This window comes from Bos grunniens, chromosome 4 (genome assembly GCF_055505025.1).
Source record: "Bos grunniens cultivar Pamir isolate PY7600 chromosome 4, Bosgru_T2T1.0, whole genome shotgun sequence".
NCBI lineage: Eukaryota > Metazoa > Chordata > Mammalia > Artiodactyla > Bovidae > Bos > Bos grunniens.
In genome coordinates, this window is record NC_141168.1 from 99214091 (window position 1) to 99235225 (window position 21135).

Below are 21135 nucleotides of genomic sequence, written 5' to 3' on the forward strand. Positions count from 1 at the left end.
GAAACATTATGACCAATCTCGACAGCATATTCAAAAGCAGAGACATTACTTTGCCAACAAAGGTCCATCTAGTCCAAGCTATGGTTTTTCCAGTAGTCATGTATGCATGTGAGAGTCGGACTATAAAGAAAGCTGAGCAACGAAGAATTGATGCTTTTAAACTGTGGTGTTAGAGACTCTTGAGAGTCCCTTGGACTGCAAGGAGATCCAACCTGTCAACCCTGAAGGAAATCAGTCCTGAATATTCATTGGAAGGACTGATGTTGAAGCTGAAACTCCAATATTTTGGCCACCTGATGCAAAGAACTGACTCATTTGAAAAGACCTTGATGCTGGGATTGACTGAAGGTGGGAGGGGAAGGGGACGACAGAGGAAGAGATAGTTGAATGGCATCACCGACTCAATGGACATGAGTTTGAGTAGGCTCCGGGAGTTGCTGATGGGCAGGGAAGTCCATGGAAGTGCTGCCGTCCACGGAATTGCAAAGAATCACACACAACTTAGCCATTGAACACAAATTTTTTAGGCAGCTTGGGGGAAGGTCAAATTTCTTTCAGAGTGTTTTAGGCCTTGATTGTTTTCAGCTCAAAATAATCTGCATGCCAGAGACACTTTTGGGTGGCAAATTTTGTTCCCCTATACCATGATAGTAAGAGTTTATTTCTAGTCTCTCATATATCCTTAAGCCAGTTACTATAATGTCTTATTTACTGAAATTCTGCAATATCTTAAGTTAGGCAATCTGAGTCCTCAAAATTCATTTTTCTACAAACAATTATTTTGACCATTTTAGGCATCTTGCACTTTCATATGAATTTTGGAAAAGGTATGTCAATTTCTAAAAGAAAAGTCATCTGGAAATTTAATAAAGATTGTATAATTCAATTTGGGACTATCAACCTCTTAACAATATTAAGCACTCCAAATAGCAAACTTGGTAACTATAAATTTCTCTCTAAGCATGGTTGTATCTGATTTCATGAATTTTAGTATGTTGTGTTTTTTTTTTTTCCCCAAACTTTTCTAACTCTAATTTCTTCTTTTATTGTTTATTAGGAATGTGTTTTTAAATTTCCAAATATTTGAATTTTCCAATTTTTCTTGCTATTAATTTCTAATTACATTTCATTGCTGTTAGAAAACAAATGTGTATATTTCAATCCCTTTAGATTTATTGAGATTGTTTAATAGCATACCATGTGGTCTACCTTGAAGGATGTTCCACATGCAATTAAGAATGTGCTTTTGTTGGGTGAAGAGTTTGTAGACGTCTTTTACATTTAGTTGGGTGAATCATTTTCAGGTCTCCTTTTTACTAGTTGATCTTCTGCCTAGTGGTTCTTTCCATTATGCAAGTTGTTCTATTTATTATTATTTATCTTCCTTTTTTATTTTTGAATTGTCTGTTTCTCTCTTCCATCCTATTATGTTTTGCTTCGTGGTTTAGGGTTTCTGTTAGATACAAATATGTTTATAATTGTGTGTTCCTAATTGATCCCATTTATCAACATAAAATTTCCTTTGTCTCTAGTATGAACTTTTCTCTTAAAGTCTATTTTAACATTATTATAGTTATTCCAGCTCTCCTTTTGATATTATTTTTCTACCCTTTTACTTACACTCTATTTGCATTTTTTTAATCTATAATGTATTTTCTATAAATATCAAGAATTCAATTAGGTTTCTTTTACCCATATAGCAATCTCTGTCTTCTGATCAGATTTTTAATCCATTCATATTTATTACTGATATTGCCGGATGAACATTTGCCCTTTCATTTTTTGTTTTCTATGCATCTCATTTCTTGTCTGTTCTTCTATTCCTCCTTTATCAGCTTACTTTAATGATTTTTTAAATTATAGTTTTGTCAGACTCTACTTCAGATTTATAATAACTTAGTTCCAAAGGAATATGGAAAATTTATTCATCTATAAGCCAGTTTCCTCTTTGCCATCGTGTTTGTGCTATTAGTGGCATACAGACCTGTATAAGCTACAACTCCACCAATACATTGTTAAATTACTACTTTTTATATGTCTTTTTAGAGAAGCTGAGAGAAGAAAGGACAGCCAGTATATAACCTTTCTTTCTTTCTTTTTTTTTTTTTTTTACCATTTCTGCTTCCTTTTCAAAAACTTCTTTTATTTTTTGTAAGTCCAGTGTTCCAGCATCCTAACCACTCAGTTTTCCTTTATCTGGCAGTATTATTTCACCTTATTATTGAAAGATAGTTTTGCTAAATTTAAGATTTTTGACAGCTTTTTTTTTAATATACTTTAAGCACCTTGCCTATGTCTTCCCACTGCCTTCTGACTCTATTCATTTCTAAGAAGTTAATTGTTTCTGTTACTGAAGTTCCCGTGTACAGGTTGAGATGTTTTTTCACTTTCTGCTTTCAAGATTTACCTTCGTCTTTGAACACTTTTACTATAATGTATTTCATAATGGGTTGCTTTCCATTTGTCCTGTTTGAAGTTTTTCAACTTCTTGGATGTGTAGACTTGCACTTTTCTTCATATCTGCAAAGTTTCCAGACATCATTTATTTGATTCATCTCCTGTCTTTTCCCCTCTTCCTATTTCCTCTAGTATATCCATCACATAATCTTGTCTGTTTAATTGTGTCCCAAATTTTTCTGAGATTTTATTCTTTATTTTTTCATTGTTTCTCTTTTCTTCAGATTGCCTAATCTCTACTCATCTGTCTTCAGTTTGCTGATTCTTTCTTCTGACAGATGAAGTCTACTATTGAGCCCATCTACTGATTTTTTGTTTGGGCTATCGTACTTTTCGTCTTCAAATTTTCCTTTTTTTTTTTTTTAGTACTTTCATCCCTTTATTTTTATTCATGAGGCATTATCATCATATCTGCAATTCTTTAAGCATCATTTCTTTCAGTTTTTAAACATATTTATAACATTAAAGCTGTTTCGATTTCTGTCTGTCAAGTCTGCCAGCTTCCCATATGGGCCTCCTTCAAAGTAATTTTTATTGCTTGCTAGATTATTATGCATACAGATTATACTTTACTCTTTCCCTGCATATCTCAATTTTATTGAAAACTATACATTTCAGGTATATTTAAGCAAATCTAGATACTGATAACACTCTGAGTATTTCTCTTGTTTACCAAGTCATTTGCTTACAGTTGACCCTTGAACAACATGGATTTGACAGGTGGACAACAGGTCCACTTATACACAGATTTCTTTCAATAAATATGTCCTACAATACTACATGGTCCATGGTTGGTTGAATCTGAAGATGAGAGGCCACAGATATAGACGGCCAACTAAAATATCTACAGACTTTCCACTATACAAAAGTGGCATTCCTAATCCTCACGCTATTCAAGGGTCAAATGTTTTTGTTCAATGAACTAATTCTGAAAAGTCTAATTCCTTCCCCATGTGCAGGTCTAATTTTGCTACTCAGATTTCATCCCATTGTTTTCATCTCTTGGTCTGACTCCCTAGGAGCTATGCTTGGTTGGCACGAGCCACTTACTGGTTAAAACCTATGTGGCTTGGAGGATGCTATCACACTTGAGTTTGTTTTGTTGCCCTGTGTTCAATCAGGGACAAGTAGCTAAGAGAATACCATTCTGATCTCTCCCAAGACAAAGTAGCCTTGGATCTGCACAGTTTCCTAGTCTATTGGTGATTTCTGTGATTTTATTTTTACACCTAGCTTCCTAGGAGCAGCCCCAGGTAAGAGGAGCTTATTGTTCAATATATATTTGATCAGAGTTTATGTTTAAGGCCCTTATTGTAGTAAGGGTTCTGCCCTGTACTGATGAATCTTGTGTAGCTTAGGGAAATACCTGCTCCGATTGCTACTGAATGGGTATAGCCCAGTGCATGTGACAACCTTCCTGACTTCCAGAACTGACTAAGGTCCCAGTAGGGCTCTTCTTGGTTATCTTTTTCTCTCATTCCATTAAACTTCTGGTTGCTCTTTTTTTATGTATAAAATAATTATTTACTTGCTTTTCCTTCTTGCCAAGGTTTGATATGTTCTCCTACCATCACTGAAGTCTAGCCTATAGGAGACATCATATCCCAGCATGCCAAGCCTGCCTGAAAATTCAAAGCAAGCAAACAAACCAAAAACCCAAACCACAGCAAACACCAAAGATGCTATTAATCACTTGGTATTATCTGTAATTACAAAGATTTTTCCAATCACATCACATAGAGATCATTTTATCCACTGCTCTGTTTGGCTGCCAATCTCTTATCTCAGCAATGGTAAGGTGAATACCCTTTCCACAGGGAAGAGAGATCCATGGTTTGTTGCCTTTGCCAATAATTAAAATGTTTGAGAGCCGTGTGGCAAAGCTGTTGCTGTTACATGAACCACATCAAAAGAACCTGGATGTCTCTCCTGGTTTGTAATCACATCAATTCTTCCCAGATTAGCACCTCCAGTCACCATGCACAGGTTATCAGTGTCAAATTTGATGAAATCAGTAATCTTGCCAGTCTCCAAGTCAATCTGAATGGTATTATTCACCTTGATGAGGGGATCAGGGTAACAAATGGTACGAGCATCATGGGTTACCAGATGAGGGATTCCTTTTGTCCCCACAAATATCTTTCACTTTGCACAGTTTATACTTGGCCTCCTCAGGTGCAATACAATGAACAGCAAAGCGACCCTTGGTGTCATAGGTCAAACAAAAATTCTCTCCAGTCCTATCAATGCTGATGACATCCATAAAACCAGCAGGGTAGGTTATATCTGTGCGGACTTTGCCATCGATCTTAATGAAATGCTGCATGCAAATCTTCTTTACTTCATCTCCAGTTAGGGCATATTTAAGTCTATCCCTTAGGAAAATGATTAGGGGGAGACATTCCCTTAGCTTGTGGGGGCCGGTAGATGGATGAGGGGCAAACACACCAGTCAGTTTATTTGGCATCCAATGTTTTGGAGCTGCTACACATTTCAGATGCTTCTTGGGACCCCGAGCCATGGCTGCGCTAGGCACGAAAAGAGCTGGTTGCTCTTTCTTAGTTGCCCTCAACAAGAGGTCCACATTTTAAAATCACCCTTAGGTACAGACTTCTCCATGATGTGTTCTAAATAAAGCCAGTTTCCTTAGGCAGAACTGCAAAGCTCATTGTCTTTATGGGCTGCGTTTCTTCCTGGGCTGAACCTTTGTACCATTTCAGCAGAGCTTTGGGTAAGGACCTGCTTTTCCAAGACTGACAACTTGGTGTATGCGTGGCCACAAGGGGGAACGCAGGGTGGCTTTCCTTTGTTTTCTTGGGTTGTTCGTCCTGACATGGACCCCTGCCTTATAAAATTGGGTCCTAACCTACAGCATTTGAGGTTGAATTCCTGCTTTATGACCAAGGATTGGATAGGGAAAGAAAGACCTATTTCTCTCAGCCACATCTGCAGTGGGTAGGCATTCTGCAACACTGGGCTGGGACCAGGGTAAGAAATGAAACTGTAGCCTCAGACCGGAAGCTCAGGCAAGAGGGAACCCATCTCTTCTGACTGCAGTACACAGGGAAGAGCACCTGGAATAGAGCTTCTGTAACACGGAGCTAGGGTAGGGTTAAGGGAGCAGGTTATGACTCAACTGCCACAAATTCAAACTATTCCTCCTGAGATTTAGTACATTTTTTTTCTTTTCTTTTCTTTTTTTTTTTTTTGAATGGACATTTCTTCATTCACTCTCTGCCCTTAGGACAATATCCAGAGACTTAAAATTACTTTTACTTACAATCAGTAAGTGATTTTTATCAGTGAAAATGGTGTTTTGCTGGGAAGAGGGTTTATTAAGTACCTTACTCTGCCGTCTGTAAGTCCCACCTGCCTCACATTCTATCAGTTCAGTTCACTCAGTCGTGTCCCACTCTTTGTGACCTCATGAATTGCAGCACGCCAGGCCTCCCTGTCCATCACCAACTCACGGAGTTCACTCAAACTCATGTCCATCGAGTCAGTGATGCCATCCAGCCATCTCGTCCTCTGTTGTCCCCTTCTCCTCCTGCCCCCAATTCCTCCCTGCATCAGAGTCTTTTCTAATGCGTCAACTCTTTGCATGAGGTGACCAAAGTACTGGAGTTTCAGCTTCAGCACTAGTCCTTCCAATGAACACCCAGGACTGGTCTCCTTTAGGATGGACTGGTTGGATCTCCTTGCAGTCCAAGGGACTCTCAAGAGTCTTCTCCAACACCACAGTTTAAAAGGAGTAAAAAAATAAATAAATAAATAAAAGGATCAATTCTTCAGTGCTCAGCTTTCTTCACAGTCCAACTCTCACATCCACACATGACCACTGGAAAAACCATAGCCTTGACTAGACGGACCTTTGTTGGCAAAGTAATATCTCTCCTTTTCAATATGCTATCTAGGTTGGTCATAACTTTCCTTCCAAGGAGTAAGCATCTTTTAATTTCACAGCTGCAATCCCCATCTGCACTGATTTTAGAGCCCCCAAAAATAAAGTCTGACACTGTTTGCACTGTTTCCCCATCTATTTGCCATGAAGTGATGGGACCAGATGCCATGATCTTCGTTTTCTGAATGTTGAGCTTTAAGCCAACTTTTTCACTCTCCTCTTTCACTTTATCAAGAGGTCTTTTAGTCACTGAATGTTATATCAAATATTACCCTAAATATATAAAAATAATTACACTTAAGCAATATGGTTATCAAGAACTACTTCTAACCAACAAAGGCAGGTTGGTATTTCTCATTATTTATTCTACCAAATATTTACTCCTAGATTCCTATGAAAATTGATATTCACTGGCAACACTTATATTTCCACTTTATCTAATTACATCATGTCTCATCAGCTGTGGTTGATAAGGCTTTACTTCCAATAGTGACTTTTTCATATATTCCTCTATGATTTTAATTACTTTGAAATGAATTTTGTGCTTTAAAAAATGCTATTAATATGCTAGTAATGACTGTATATGGTAGTAAAGTATGTTTTTTCCATTTTGTAAGTTTATGTAGAAATATTCTATAATGTATGAATATTTACTGGCACATATAAACACAAGTAACCAGTAATACTAACAGCAAAATATCAAATATTTATGAACTACATACTAAAAAATAAAATATGCTTTGCAAACATCCCTTAGAAATGAGAAGAACTGTAATGAAGTTTATCTGGTTTGCTTACATGAGACTTTAATTCAAGTCTTGGTATACTTTTTAAATCAGCACTGTTCAGTGGAAATTTAACAAGCTATATGAATAAATTCTAATTGTCTGGTAGCCACATCAAAGAAGGCTTTTAAAAAAGTAAAATTAGTCATTGTCTTTTGCATTATTTTGAATCATCAAGAATTTTTATACAAAAATTCATTATTTACGAGATCAGATCCTGTTACAAGTCATTTAAAAGTTTGTTATGCACTGGATTTTTCATTTCAGCTGATGTGTTTTGTTTATTCTTTCTTAAATTTTGACTTCACACTGCTAATGTGATTGATTTTTTTGTTGAGTAAATATCAAATTTACCATCAATTTGTTCAAATCATCCATTTTATTTTTTTTAATTTTACACAACAATGAAATAGCTTTTTGGTTCTGCTCTGTCCTAGTGACTTGCAATTGCTGTTCACCATGCAATTTATGACCTCTTTTTTTTTTTTGCTTTACTAGTTTTAACATCTCCACTCAATGCTACATCCACAGTAAGCCTTCATTTCAAATCTGAAAATGAGTCCATACTTATTTTTAGGTAAAATAACAATTACAATTAAAATAATAATTAGTATTTCCTTTTAATTACCAATTATTAATTACCTAGGTATAAGGAAATGGCAACCCACTCCAGTGTTCTTGCCTGGAGAATCCCAGGGACGGGGAAGCCTGGTGGGCTGCCATCTATAGGGTCACACAGAGTCAGACATGACTGAAGCGACTTAGCAGCAGCAGCAGCAATGCATAAAATCTCAGGTAAACATGTCATAATTTTACATGGGTGTATAGAAAAAAGTCACATCAAATTGAGTCAATCCATGGACAGTAAGTACATGCACACACCTGATCTGCACATGATAAATAACAACTGATACAATGCAACAGTTAAAGCGAAATGTCATTCTACCAAGACAATGAAGTTGTGCTTCATAGAAAAGTATTCTACACTACTTCCGTTCTGAAATTTAAACTTCAGTAACTTAAAATTATAAATTTAAAATTTAGTTCCTCATCACAGTGGTTAATAGTTGCTACAGTTCTATCTAAATGTTCACCAGATCTTACTCGTTAAAAATAGTTAACTATTAGACTGAGATATTCCTAGGATTCCTTAGGTTATCACTCTGTGCTAGTTCTCAGGGATTTTGTCTATCCACAGAGAGCTTGCTATTAGATCTAGCAACAGCTAAAATCCTGGGGCAAGCAGACAGATTTGGGAGCTTGCAGGAGAATTTGGGAAGCCAGGCATATTAAGCTACTGATGTACCACGTAATGTGGTCAGGGACAGTAGTCAGGAAGGTGAACAAGCAACATTGAGGAAAAGCTGGAACATGCCACCACGTCTATGTTTCTGACCACACCTCACACCAGCCATCATAGAACAGCAGCCACTACTGGATTTTCATCTTCCATACACCTTTCTCTCTGGTCGATTCTAAACCAAAGCCACAGAAGGAAGGGGGTTTGGAGAAAATTAATTCCAGCTTAACCAAGTGTACCCAGTATAAACTACCATAGACTCTGAGTTCAAGAGTCTCCCCTAAAATATAGAAAACACTATGGTATTTATTCTGCTTCATTGTTGGAAAAGACAAAATTGCAGTGTCAACCATGGTGTCAACAGAAGTATAGCTAAGGGTTTAATTCATGGTCTCTTACTTGAAAAAGATTAAAACTTAATGTTTCTTCCCAGTTAAAAAATAATTTTAGTCATAATTTGCCCATCTTCAAGAATATTCTGCCTAAAAGACAGATAAATCAGGGAAGAAATCTAAAATCGTCCCTAGGTCGGGTTACTACTGTTGAAAGAAGAACAAGGTTGCCTGTCATGGACGATAACTCCTAACCATTGCAACACAAATATTACCTTCTCAGGACAAATACAAGTCATGTATCTAGTAGTACAAAAATGCTAACGTAGGTCTAAAAAATCTATGTAAACATGATCTCTAAAATGAGATTATCTGTAACAAGCAGTACATACTTCTCCAGAGAGGCACCTGATCTATAATTGACACACTTCTCAGAACAAGATAAGTACATTATCTAAGACCAGACTTATTAGCAATTATCAAAGAGATCAAACCAGTCAATCCTAAAGGAAATCAATCCTGAATATCCACTGGAAGGACTGATGATGAAGCTGAAGCTCCAATACTTTGGCCACTTGATGCAAAGACACACTGGAAAAAGAGTTGGTGGGAAAGATTAAGGGCAAAAGGAGGAGGCGACAGAGGATGAGATGGTTAGACAGAATCACCAACTCAACGGACATGAATTTGAGCAAACTTTGGAAGATAGTGAAGGACAATGAAGCCTGACATGCTGCAGTTCATGGGTCACAAAGAGTTGGACACAACTTAGCAACTGAAGAACAATTAGCATGTGTTTTTGCAGGAATGCTATTTCAGGGAAATAAAGCTGAAAGCTACCTTCACCCTCAGAAAGAATGATACCCCAGGCTATTTTAGTTTTCTACCTTCAGAAATTTCTATTTAACCCCAAGGTTAAAATTTTAAAAGCTGCTGTGGATCTTTTAAACATAAATGGTCAGGAATTAGAAAAACTAATACATGGTTTCAGAGGAGTAAAATCTTTGTTTCTATTTTCTTCTTTGTTTGGGGGAACAGTAAATACATAAAAGATTGTTTGGACTACACATGCCAGGTGGGTAAAAAATCGTCTTTGGGTGAAAATTCTTCTGCCCAAAATATACTCCTATTCATGAACTAACATAATATGTCTAAATGGGAAAGAAGGACTTTTGCTACTTTGCAGTTTTTGGTTTTTTGTTTTTTTTTTTTGCTTTAATATTATAAATTCAGTGGTTTTGTCAGAGGAAAATAATGACTCCCACCAGAAAAACTTCTCCAATGGGCCAGTGTCAAGGAAGGGGGAAGGGAAATGTGGACAGATTGAGAGGTGCATGATCATCTCACACCACCTAGATTACTTTACCTGTATCTACTATTCATCTCTCCATGCCCTCTGCCAAAATGGTCATCACAATGGACGTCCTGGTATTCCAAGAGCAACTCTGCTGCTGCTGCTGCTGCTAAGTTGCTTCAGTCGTGTCCGACTCTGTGTGACTCTGGGAACACCAAAAGAAGATTCCACTTGGGAGCAAAAGCTACTAGGACTTTTCACTGGTGAAACACTGAGAAATGTCATTCTTTGACATAGAAAGTCTCAGTGGAAAGATAAATCATATTCTCAACCTTCTTGGGAAGCAAGTAGGAATGAGAAACCAATCAGCAGCAAGCATGAGCCATTAATTATGGAGAAGGAAAGATGACTCCGAGAATGAAGCCAAGAGTGCAGAGGAAAAGCCTCAGAAATCCATTTCCAAGGAAGCAGAATTGAATGCTAGCTGAAAGTGTCAGCATTCATGCCTAACTAGATTTCAATTAGATTTCAGGATTTCTTGGCACAAGTGGCTGCCATGTGCCTCTCACCACCTTCCCCACACCATTTTGAAAACGAATGTCTATTGTGGTTATTCTATCCCACCACTGGATGTGGGGTATTTTGAAGGACAACTAATTTGTCTCTTTAGTTCACAGGACTTCAGACTGAAAGGAACCACACTTGCCTCATCCTGATTTAAATATCAAGATTCTGACCTCAAGCCTGAGTCTAAACTAATAATGAGGTGAAACTTTGGGGATTTGGGGGAAGGAGGAAGTTTATTTCCTAGTTGATGTTAATTCGACAAGGAGACCATTAGACTGAGGTGACTCTAATGCCTTTGGCAGCCTACATAAGCAAACCAAAACCTCAGCCTATAAATCCCACTAGGTTAAGTCATGGAAACCAAGGACAATCAATCACCAACAGACAACTAGTCTTTTCCAAATAAGAGAAACACTTAAACTACAGTCCCTCAAATAATGTCCTCGGTTTGTTTTTTCACCTGTTACATAGAAGCCTTTCTCCTAACTTCTGCCAGTGAGCACTTCAACTACTTTCTGTTTGGCACTGCCCAATTCAAATAGATTTTTGCTCAGATAAACTCTTAAGGTTTTTAATATGTTTCCATTTATATTTTAATATTGGTGAGATTATAGTTATTATGGGTTTACTATGGCTATATTGGATGAAGAGAGGGCAACTAGAAGATCGTTGCACCTCTAAGTATTTTTAAAATATATATTATTCTCTATATTAGGAAATGTCAGTTGAATTAGATAGAAGTAAATAGAGTCAAAAGATACATAAGAGAAAAAAAAACTTTAAGTTTTGAAGACTGCTTGGAGGTAAGTGTTGAAAGAAAACTAGTATTTTAGGATGACTCTATTTTAAAGTCTATACCTTGCAAAAACTAAGTGGATAGTGATGCCATTCACTGAGATAAGGAGGGAAGAAGAAAATCATGGTGAAACATGCAAGGTCAATTTTAGATATTGAGTTTAAGGTGCTTATGAAACATCCAAGCAAAGATATTCAGGACACAATTACATACTGTTGGAATACAAGGCACAGACCCAAGATAGAGTTACTTATGCTAAGCCTTCATCACCAAACCAAGACTGATTTACAGTTTTGGCTTTCCTAGAAATGGAATCGCAAATAAACCAATCAATTAGGAGTCTCCCCATCAGAAATAGTGAGGTAGTCTACATGATAATCCCCTGCTGCTGCTGCTAAGTCGCTTCAGTCGTGTCCGACTCTGTGCGACCCCATAGACGGCAGCCTACCAGGCTCCCCCGTCCCTGGGATTCTCCAGGCAAGAACACTGGAGTGGGTTGCCATTTCCTTCTCCAATGCATAAAAGTGAAAAGTGAAATTGAAGTCGCTTAGTCATGTCCGACTCTTCGCAACCCCATGGACTGCAGCCTACCAGGCTCTTCTATCCAATGGGATTTTCCAAGCAAGAGTACTGGAGTGGGGATAATCCCCTACCATCCCCTAAGGAAAGTAACTGCACAAGAACCAATTCATTTTTGTCTAGAATCAGCTTTATTGTTCCCTCTCCACTTTGCCTATAAAAGTCTTTCATTTTGTACAGTTTCTCAGAATTCCTTTGCTAGGTAGGATGCTGCCTGATTCTAATCAATTTTCACTCAGACTTTTAAAAGTTTTAATATATTTCACCTTATCTTTTAATACTGGATAAGATAATTGGATAAAGCTCAGGAGAGATGTGGGCTACACATCAGTTCGATTCAGTCGCTCAGTCATGTCCAACTCTTTGTGACCCCATGGACTGTAGCACACCAGGCTTCCCTGTCCATCACCAACTCCCAGAGCTTACTCAAACTCATGTCCATCAAGTCGGTGATGCCATCCAACCATCTCATCCTCTGTATCCCCTTCTCATCCTGCCTTCAATCTTTCTCAGCATTAGGATCTTTTCCAATGAGTCAGTTCTTCACATCAGGTGGCCAAAGTATTGCAGTTTCAGCTTCAGTCCTTCCAATGACTATTTAGGACTGATTTCCTTTAGGATGGACTGGTTGGATCTCCTTGCAGTCCAAGGGACTCTCAAGAGTCTTCTCCAACACCGCAGTTCAAAAGCATCAATTCTTCAATGGTTAGCTTTCTTTATAGTTCAACTTTCACTTCCATACACGACTACTGCATAAACCATAGCTTTGAGTAGATGGACCTTCGTTAGCAAAGTAATGTCTCTGCTTTTTAATATGTTGTCTAGGTTGGTAACAGCTTTTCTTCCAAGGAATAAGCATATTTTAATTTCATGGCTACAGTCACCATCTGCAGTGACTTTGGAGCCCAAGAAAATAAATTCTCTCACTGTTTCCATTACTTCCCCATCTATTAGCCATGAAGTGATGGGACCAGAGGCCATGATCTTAGTTTTCTGAATGTTGAGTTTTAAGCCAACTTTTTCACTCTCTTCTTTCACTTTCATCAAGAGGCTCTATAGTTCTTCTTCACTTTCTGCCATAAGGGTGGTGTCATCTGCATATCTGAGGTTATTGATATTTTCTCGGCAATCTTGATTCCAGCTTGTGCTTCATCCAGACTTGCATTTCACATATGTACTCTGCATATAAGTTAAATAAGCAGGGTGACAATATATAGCCTTGATGTACTCTTTCCCAATTTGGAACCAGTCTGTTGTTCCGTGTCCAGTTCTAACTGTTGCTTCTTGACCTGCATACAGATTTCTCAGGAGGCAGGTCAGGTGGTCTGGTATTCCCATCTCTTTCAGAACTTTCCACAGTTTGTTGTGATCCACACAGTCAAAGGCTTTGATATAGTCAATAAAGCAGTAGTCAATATTTTTCTGGAACTCTTTTGCTTTTTCAATGATCCAGTGGATGTTGGCAATTTGACCTCTGGTTCCTCTGCCTTTTCTAGATCCAGCTTGAATATCTGGAAGTTCACGGCTCACATGCTGCTGAAGCCTGATTTGGAGAATTTGAGCATTACTTTGTTAGCATGTGAGATGAGTGCAATTGTGTGGTAGTTTGAACATCCTTTGGCATTGCCTTTTTTGGGGATTGGAATGAAAATTACCTTTTCCATTCCTGTGGCCACTGCTGAGTTTTCTAAATTTGCTGGAATATTCAGTACATATTGAGCTACAGATACAGATTTTTAATTTTAATTGAAATCCTATGTATAATTCCTGTATCATGGTAATTATTCATAAAGCCTAGAGGGAGCATGCAGCATAAGCAAATCAAGCCTAAGCCTAGAGGGAGCGTGCAGCATAAGTGAATCAAGCCTAAAGTGAACATTATTTAATACTAGAACTTAAGAGTAAGGAAGAAAAAGAAAAGAAAACAGAAACAAAGAGTCAAAGAACAGGAAAGTCATAGTACTCTGACATCATGGAAGACAAAAATGTTTTATGAAAGTGAAAGGCCCAGGTAAAAGGGAAGACATAGAATCAAAGCGATGGTAGAGGGAACAACATTAAATAGGAGAACAAGTTATCCATGGAAATAAGAGAACAGAATGGGAAAGATACAGAAAATTTACCTACTAGTTTCTACTTTCTCTATGACACAAAAGTCAGTGTTATGTTTTGACAATGAAAAGAATGGGCAAGGGCAGGGATGAGGAAAGAAGAGATAATTTGACAGAGAGAACTAAAAATAGGGAATCAATCAGAAAACAGAAAAGGCTAGTCTGAGAGCATTTGAGAATCAAGTTTGGAGGCCATAAATATACAGTTCCACCCTTCCAGTGTGGAGCGTAAGAAGTGCTGATTACAGTTAGTAATAGGCAGGTCACTGTAAATTTGCAAGGGCCAGTTCTGCAGATTAGTGAGAGCAGATCCCACGCTTACGAGAATGTTCTCTGGAAACTACATTTTAGGCTTCATAATCCAGTTCTAAACTGTCCACTTTTGTGACCTCAAGCAAGAATTTTTAACCTAATGTTCCTTTAGTTTCTTCATACATATGATGAAGATAAAACAACATCCACTATGGAGCTGTCAGTATTAAAGTAACAAGTACATGTAAAGAAATTCAATAGGGTTGGGCATCCACTAAGGATTCAAAAATGTTGACTATTTATAGTAATATTGTTATTCCATTTAATATTAGTTTCAGTTTGGAATTGGTATTATTAATATAGTCTGTGTGAAAAGAGAGTGTTTAATAAGCTATGAAATCCAACCTCAGAAAGATGGGAGGTTACCAGGACAAGCTTCTGATGCTTTGAGGCAAAGGAGAGGTTTGGTGCACAGGGGGATCAATCCTGAATCTCAAAATTACATTAGGTTTGAATAACTGGCTAAATAACTAAGCTTGATGAAAGACAGAAGTTACAGACAGAGAGCTACTTATTCAAATTAATTATTTAAAAAATAAAGAATTTCCAAGTGTTGGTTATGTCCAAGGCATGGTCTTGGGAGTGAGTAGCTGAAGGGAAGAATATTGGAAGTAAAGATGTAAGTATTGGATGCGATATCTACATGAATCTGTGCTCACCAAGGAGTATACTGGGACCTGTATATATAAACAATTGAAGGAAAGAATGCAAACTCTGAGTCTTGAAACACAAATTGTTTTTTTTAACTTAAAATATCAATGCCAAAATTTATTATGAATTTAATAATTAACACAATAGCACACTTGGGTTAATGTGCTTTGCCACAAGAGGTGTTTCATAAATATTTGATGGCTTCTAAATTTTTAATTAATCTACTCCTCTACTCAGCCTACTGTGAGTGCTTTTAAATCTTTGAGAGCTGAATGTCTAGCCTTACCTAATAATTTACTGCAATATTTTGCTTTCATAGTAAGGAATTTCTTCTGTGTACTTTTATTTATTCAACACATATTTATTGCATGCTTATCATGTGCCAACATTATTCCAGATGCTAGGTATATACATCAGAGAACAAACCAGACAGATTTTCTCTTGGTTCTTAGGTTTCAGTAGGAGAGATAGAACCATAAATACAGTAAGTGTATAACCCTTTAAAAAGTGATAAATGCCATGAAAAAAGAACATGAAACAAAGTAAGACTCCAGATGATGGTGGATGGGTGAGTCTAATCTTAGAATGGGATGGTCCAGGTGAGCTTCACTGAGAAGACACCATTTAAGGAGATACTTCCAGCAGCATTCTAAAAATGTCCCAACAGATTAGATTGTCCTGCACTTTATTAATGTATTTCTTATTCCTTTCTTTCTTCATTTTCCTTTCAATAACTGTGATATAATTTATAGATGAAAATAAAGAATGTTGATGAAATGTCTATCAGTTAGAAATAGCTTAGATAGACAAATTCACTTGTGGGACAACTCAAACTTCATTTTTTTCGCTATTTGCTCTTCTACTGAAATCCTGAAGAAAATGATTCTTGACCTTATAAACAGCATTCTCAATCTTTTGCTGTAAACTTTAATTAAAATAATATTGTCTTAAAGATGAATTTTATAAAATCAAAATCTAGATTCCTTGCTTGTTTTGCTGATGAGAGAATTGCTAATTTCATAATAACTTCATTTGTTTTAAAATATCCAACCTGGAATATGCCATGGTAACCAAACACTTCTGCTCCTTGTTTGTTTAGGGTTTACTATTTGATTTGGTTCTCAGTTACATATGTTTACCAGATACTATTTAGAAACTGAAAACCACCATGATGCACACTGAAAGGACCGTAGAGTTTCTAACAAGAAGGAAAGAAAGAATATAATAAGAACACTTAAAATTTTGATAAACACACATTCTTATTAGCTTCAGTAATGTTGCTGTGAAATATTAATTGCATACTTCCTGGTTATGAATCTGATTTTAGCTAATTTAGAAAGATCAGTAGAAACAAATCTAGATATCTTTGAAGTCTATCCAATAGTATTATTTATTTCTGTTTTCTTTTTATTTATAGCTCTTCTTCCTTTTGGTTCAGTCCCCTTGTGAGTTCAAACTATACATGCATGAACAGCCTTTTTTCTCTAAAAGTAAGATCATGGCATCCACAATGCTCTGCAGCTTGCTCTCGTCACTTTCATTTCAGACAAACTTCCTTTAACTATCGTAGAAATTATTTGGTTAATAACATGCAAAGGCTGAAAAAAGTTCATACTGTGCAGTTTCATGTACCTTAAAAGATATCTCACCACTTTGCAAACCCAATATCTAGCCAAAAAATACACTGCAATAATGTATTCTGTCCAACTCTTTGCAACCCTTTAGACTGTAGCCCACAAGGCTTCTCTGTCCATGGGATTTTCCAGGCAAGAATACTGGTGTGGGTTGCCATTTCCTTCTCCAGGGGATCTTCCTGACCCAGGAATCAAACCCGTGTCTCCTGTGTCTCCTGCATTGCCAGGCGGATTCTTTACCCACTGAGCCATCAGGGAAGCTCATTAATTAATACATTAGACATTAAAAACTCCAAAAGATCCATCTGAGTATGTGCCATGCAGTACTTAGTCACTCAATTATGTCTGGCTCTTTTCGACCCCATGGACTGTAGCCCACCAGGCTCCTCTGTCCATGGGACTTCCCAAGTAAGAATACTAGAATGGGTTGTCATTTCCTCCTCCAGGGGATCTTTCCAACCCAGGGTTGGAACTGGGGTCTCTCGCATTGCAAGAGGATTCTTACCATCTGAGCTACCAGGGAAGCCCACATATGAGCAGATCACTTTTTAAAGTGTAAGCATGTCATCTTTTTGTATTTTAATCAAAAGATTTCATTTATTCATTTATGAAAGGGTGTTCACTTTAGCATTGCTTGTAATATGGAGACAACTTAATGCCTAGCCACCAGGTCCATTTAAATAATGATTCAGTTACACAATAGAACAATATAAAGTTATTAAACTAAAGCAGATATGTGTGTGCTAGATTTCAAAGCTTTGTTATGTATCGTTAAGTAAAATCTATTCACCAATGTTCATTATTACTAGGTTTATTATGGCTTCAACAGGTAGAAATATAACAGTTCTTCCCCCAAAGAACCAGCATTTGGTCCAATGCCACATAATGATAATTATTTGAAGTCTCACTTTATTATTGTGAAATTCTCATTGACATTGATCCTATTTCTTACTATATTCTGTTTCATTTAACCCAGAAAAATCTTACAAAGCTTTCAGTACTGTAACTTTTCCAAATGAATTTCAAAATCAGTTTGTCAAATTTTAATAAGAATGCCATTTTTAAAATTTTGAACATCTTTAAATTTATAAATTTGGAGAGATTTGACACATTTATATCCCCTGGAGGAGGAATTGGCAACCCATTCCAGTATTCTTACTTGGGAAGTCTCATGGACAAAAGGTCCGTCTAGTCAAGGCTATGGTTTTTCCTGTGGTCATGTATGGGTGTGAGAGTTGGACTGTGAAGAAGGCTGAGTGCCAAAGAATTGATGCTTTTGAACTGTGGTATTGGAGAAGACACTTGAGAGTCCCTTGGACTGCAAGGAGATCCAACTAGTCCATTTGAGGAGATCAGCCCTGGGATTTCTTTGGAAGGAATGATGCTAAAGCTGAAACTCCAGTACTTTGGCCACCTCATGCAAAGAGTTGACTCATTGGAAAAGACTCTGATGTTGGGAGGGATTGGGGGCAGGAGGAGAAGGGGACAACAGAGGATGAGATGGCTGGATGGCATCACTGACTCGATGGACGTGAGTCTGAGTGAACTCCGGGAGTTGGTGATGGACAGGGAGGCCTGGCTTGCTGCAATTCATGGGGTCGCAAAGAGTCGGACATGCCTGAGCGACTGAACTGAACTGAATTGATAGGGAGCCTTTCAATCCAAAAGCAAGCAATGTATTTCTATTTAGCCAAGCCTTCTTTCATAGTTGTTTTTTATTTTAATTTATATTCATTATAGTTTGTCTTAAATTTATTTCTTTATACTTTCACTTTATTATTTGCAATGAGGTATCTTCTCATATTCTTTAATGCACTGTTTTGTTTATATGAATGCTAGTGATTTTTATATCAGCTTTGGAATGATAAGTTGTAGTGAAACATGTCTTTTCTATATCATTTCTCATTTAAAAATCAATTATTTGTAGAAAAGTGTGCCAATTGCATTTTCTTCTTATTAACTTTATTGACGTATAATTTACATTATTAAAATAAAGACATATTAAGTGCATACTTTGATAAATTTTGATAGATGTGTATACCTGCTCAATCATTACAAAAAAAAAATCAATTATTTGGATTTTTCAGGTAAATATTACATCAACTGCAAATAATAAATTTGCAACTTCCTTTCTAATACTTTGAGTTTCTCTAATCTTACTAATTAGAATTTATAGAGTGATAATATATAGAGATGAGAGCGAATGGCATTTTTTTTCCCTAGACTTTAATAGAAGTGAATTCATCATTTTGTCATTGAGGATGACACTAGTTTTGGGTTTAAAATAAGTTTTTATTGTGTATGTATGTGTTTTTTAAAAAGGAGTGAGTATAAATTTTATCAATTGTTGTTTTAGGATCTTTGGAGATGATTATGGTTTTCTTCTTAACTTGAATGGTAAATTATACATTTATTAACAATGGATTGCCTTTACTATCTTTCTATGAATTTTACTTGGACATAATACCTTTTTGCTTTAATGTGACCATTTTATTATTTAGGATTCTGCAATGACTTTTTAAAGGAGTCTGTTTTCTAATTTTCCTTTATTGTCTTTGTCATATTTTTATACAAATGTTATGCTCCCTATAAAAAAGAACACACATTTTTCTTCATTGTCTGTGGTTTGAAACACCCTAAAAACATCTGAGATAATTCAAAAAATGTTTGATAAAGCTGAACAAGTCATCTGGGTCTGGAAACAAAATAACTGACAATTTTATGTCTATGTTAATCGTTCTGCTAAGCTTTTATATCTCTTCTTGTGTAAGCTTCAGTAACTTACAGAGTTCTATGGATTTATTTATTATAGGTTTTTAAAAACTTAATTTGCCTAGAGTTAAGCTAACCCACTTCTTTGATTTGGCAAAAATATTTTCTAACTACGGACATCCATGCTTTGCACAGTACTGTGTTAATAGAAATTCCTATTTATAGGAGCTATGCAAAATAAGACATGGTTCCTATGTCTTACATATATATACACACACACACACACACACAGACATATATATATACACACATATGTATACATATATACAAAATATCTAACAGCAGGGAAAAGTGACAAAGGACTATACAGAGAAATTTTCCATTCTCACTTTTTACTTTGTACAATTGGGCTTTTTTTCCTTTTCTTGATTACATTACTTGTTACCCAAAGAATGAGACTCTATATTACATATTAATTAAGCCATTTTCATCTTTATTATTTCAGTTCAGTTCAGTAGCTCAGTCGTGTCCGACTCTTTGCGACCCCATGAATCGCAGCATGCCAGGCCTCCCGGTCCATCATCAATTCCCAGAGTTTACCCAAACCCATGTCCACTGAGTTGGTGATGCCATCCAACCATCTCATCCTCTGTTGCCTCCTTTTCCTCCTGCCCTCAGTCCCTCCCAGCATCAGGGTCTTTTCAAATGAGTCAGCTCTTCGCATCAGGTGGCCAAAGGATTGGAGTTTCAGCTTCAGCATCAGTCCTTCCAATGAACACCCAGGACTGATCTGCTTTAGAATGGACTGGTTGGATCTCCTTGCAGTCCAGGGGACTCTCAAGAGTCTTTTCCAACACCACAGTTCAAAAGCATCAATTCTTCAGTGCTCAGCTTTCTTCACAGTCCAACTCTCACATCCATACATGACCACTGGAAAAACCATAGCCTTATGTCCTTTTATTTTTATCTTTTCTATTTTCTCTTTTCTTCCTTCTGTTTACTTTTTTACCTTAATGTTTAATTAATTTTGCTTCATTCTTTCTTCTTTAAGAATTATTTAAGACTAGAAGTTTTCATGTGTTACACTATTACACTGATTTTTAACATGTATGTTTTTTATTATTACTATGTACCTGTTCTTCTGCAGATTCAGATTAAATTCCACTTTGATCCAAAACTGTTGACCTCTCTTGTATGTGGATACTCCTCCTGTCTGATTCTTCAAATTCTTACACATCTACCGGTGCTCTGCAAGCACATCTACAAGGCTTACCATTATTATTATTATTACTACTTCTATTATTATTAATTATTTCAACCTAACACATAGCAAAGAAGTGTGGAATGTCATTATCTGAAAATCTCAGTTCAAAGTAAGGCACTGTTTGATACTACCCACGTGTGTAAAATACTCTCAGAGTACCGACATTACATTGTAACCTCTGGTGGCTTATGTCGTCCATCTGTGCCTTCTCTTGACTGGGTTCAAATCAAGAGAAGTATGACAAGTATTTTGATAAAGGTTGTGTATATCTTTTACATACATGGATAATGCTCTTTTTTTTCTCTTGTTTACATTCAGTTCAGTTCACTTGCTCAGTCATGTCCAGTTCTTTGAGTCTCCATGGACTGCAGCACACCAGTCCATCATCATCTCCCAGAGCTTGTTCAAACTCACGTCCATCAAGTTGGTGATGCCATCCA

The 21135-nt window shown here is 36.8% G+C and overlaps 1 long non-coding RNA gene and 1 pseudogene across 2 annotated transcripts in view; both read right to left on the reverse strand.

The window, feature by feature from the left end:
* The window catches only part of LOC147374576 (uncharacterized), a 357138-nt gene that overhangs the window by 202719 nt on the left and 133284 nt on the right, over positions 1-21135 (reverse strand). The gene's annotated exons all lie outside the window — the stretch shown is intronic.
* Positions 1274-6940, reverse strand: LOC147374577 (small ribosomal subunit protein eS4, X isoform-like; annotated as a pseudogene). Its single transcript, XR_015162918.1, has one exon. The product of XR_015162918.1 is annotated as a small ribosomal subunit protein eS4, X isoform-like (transcript).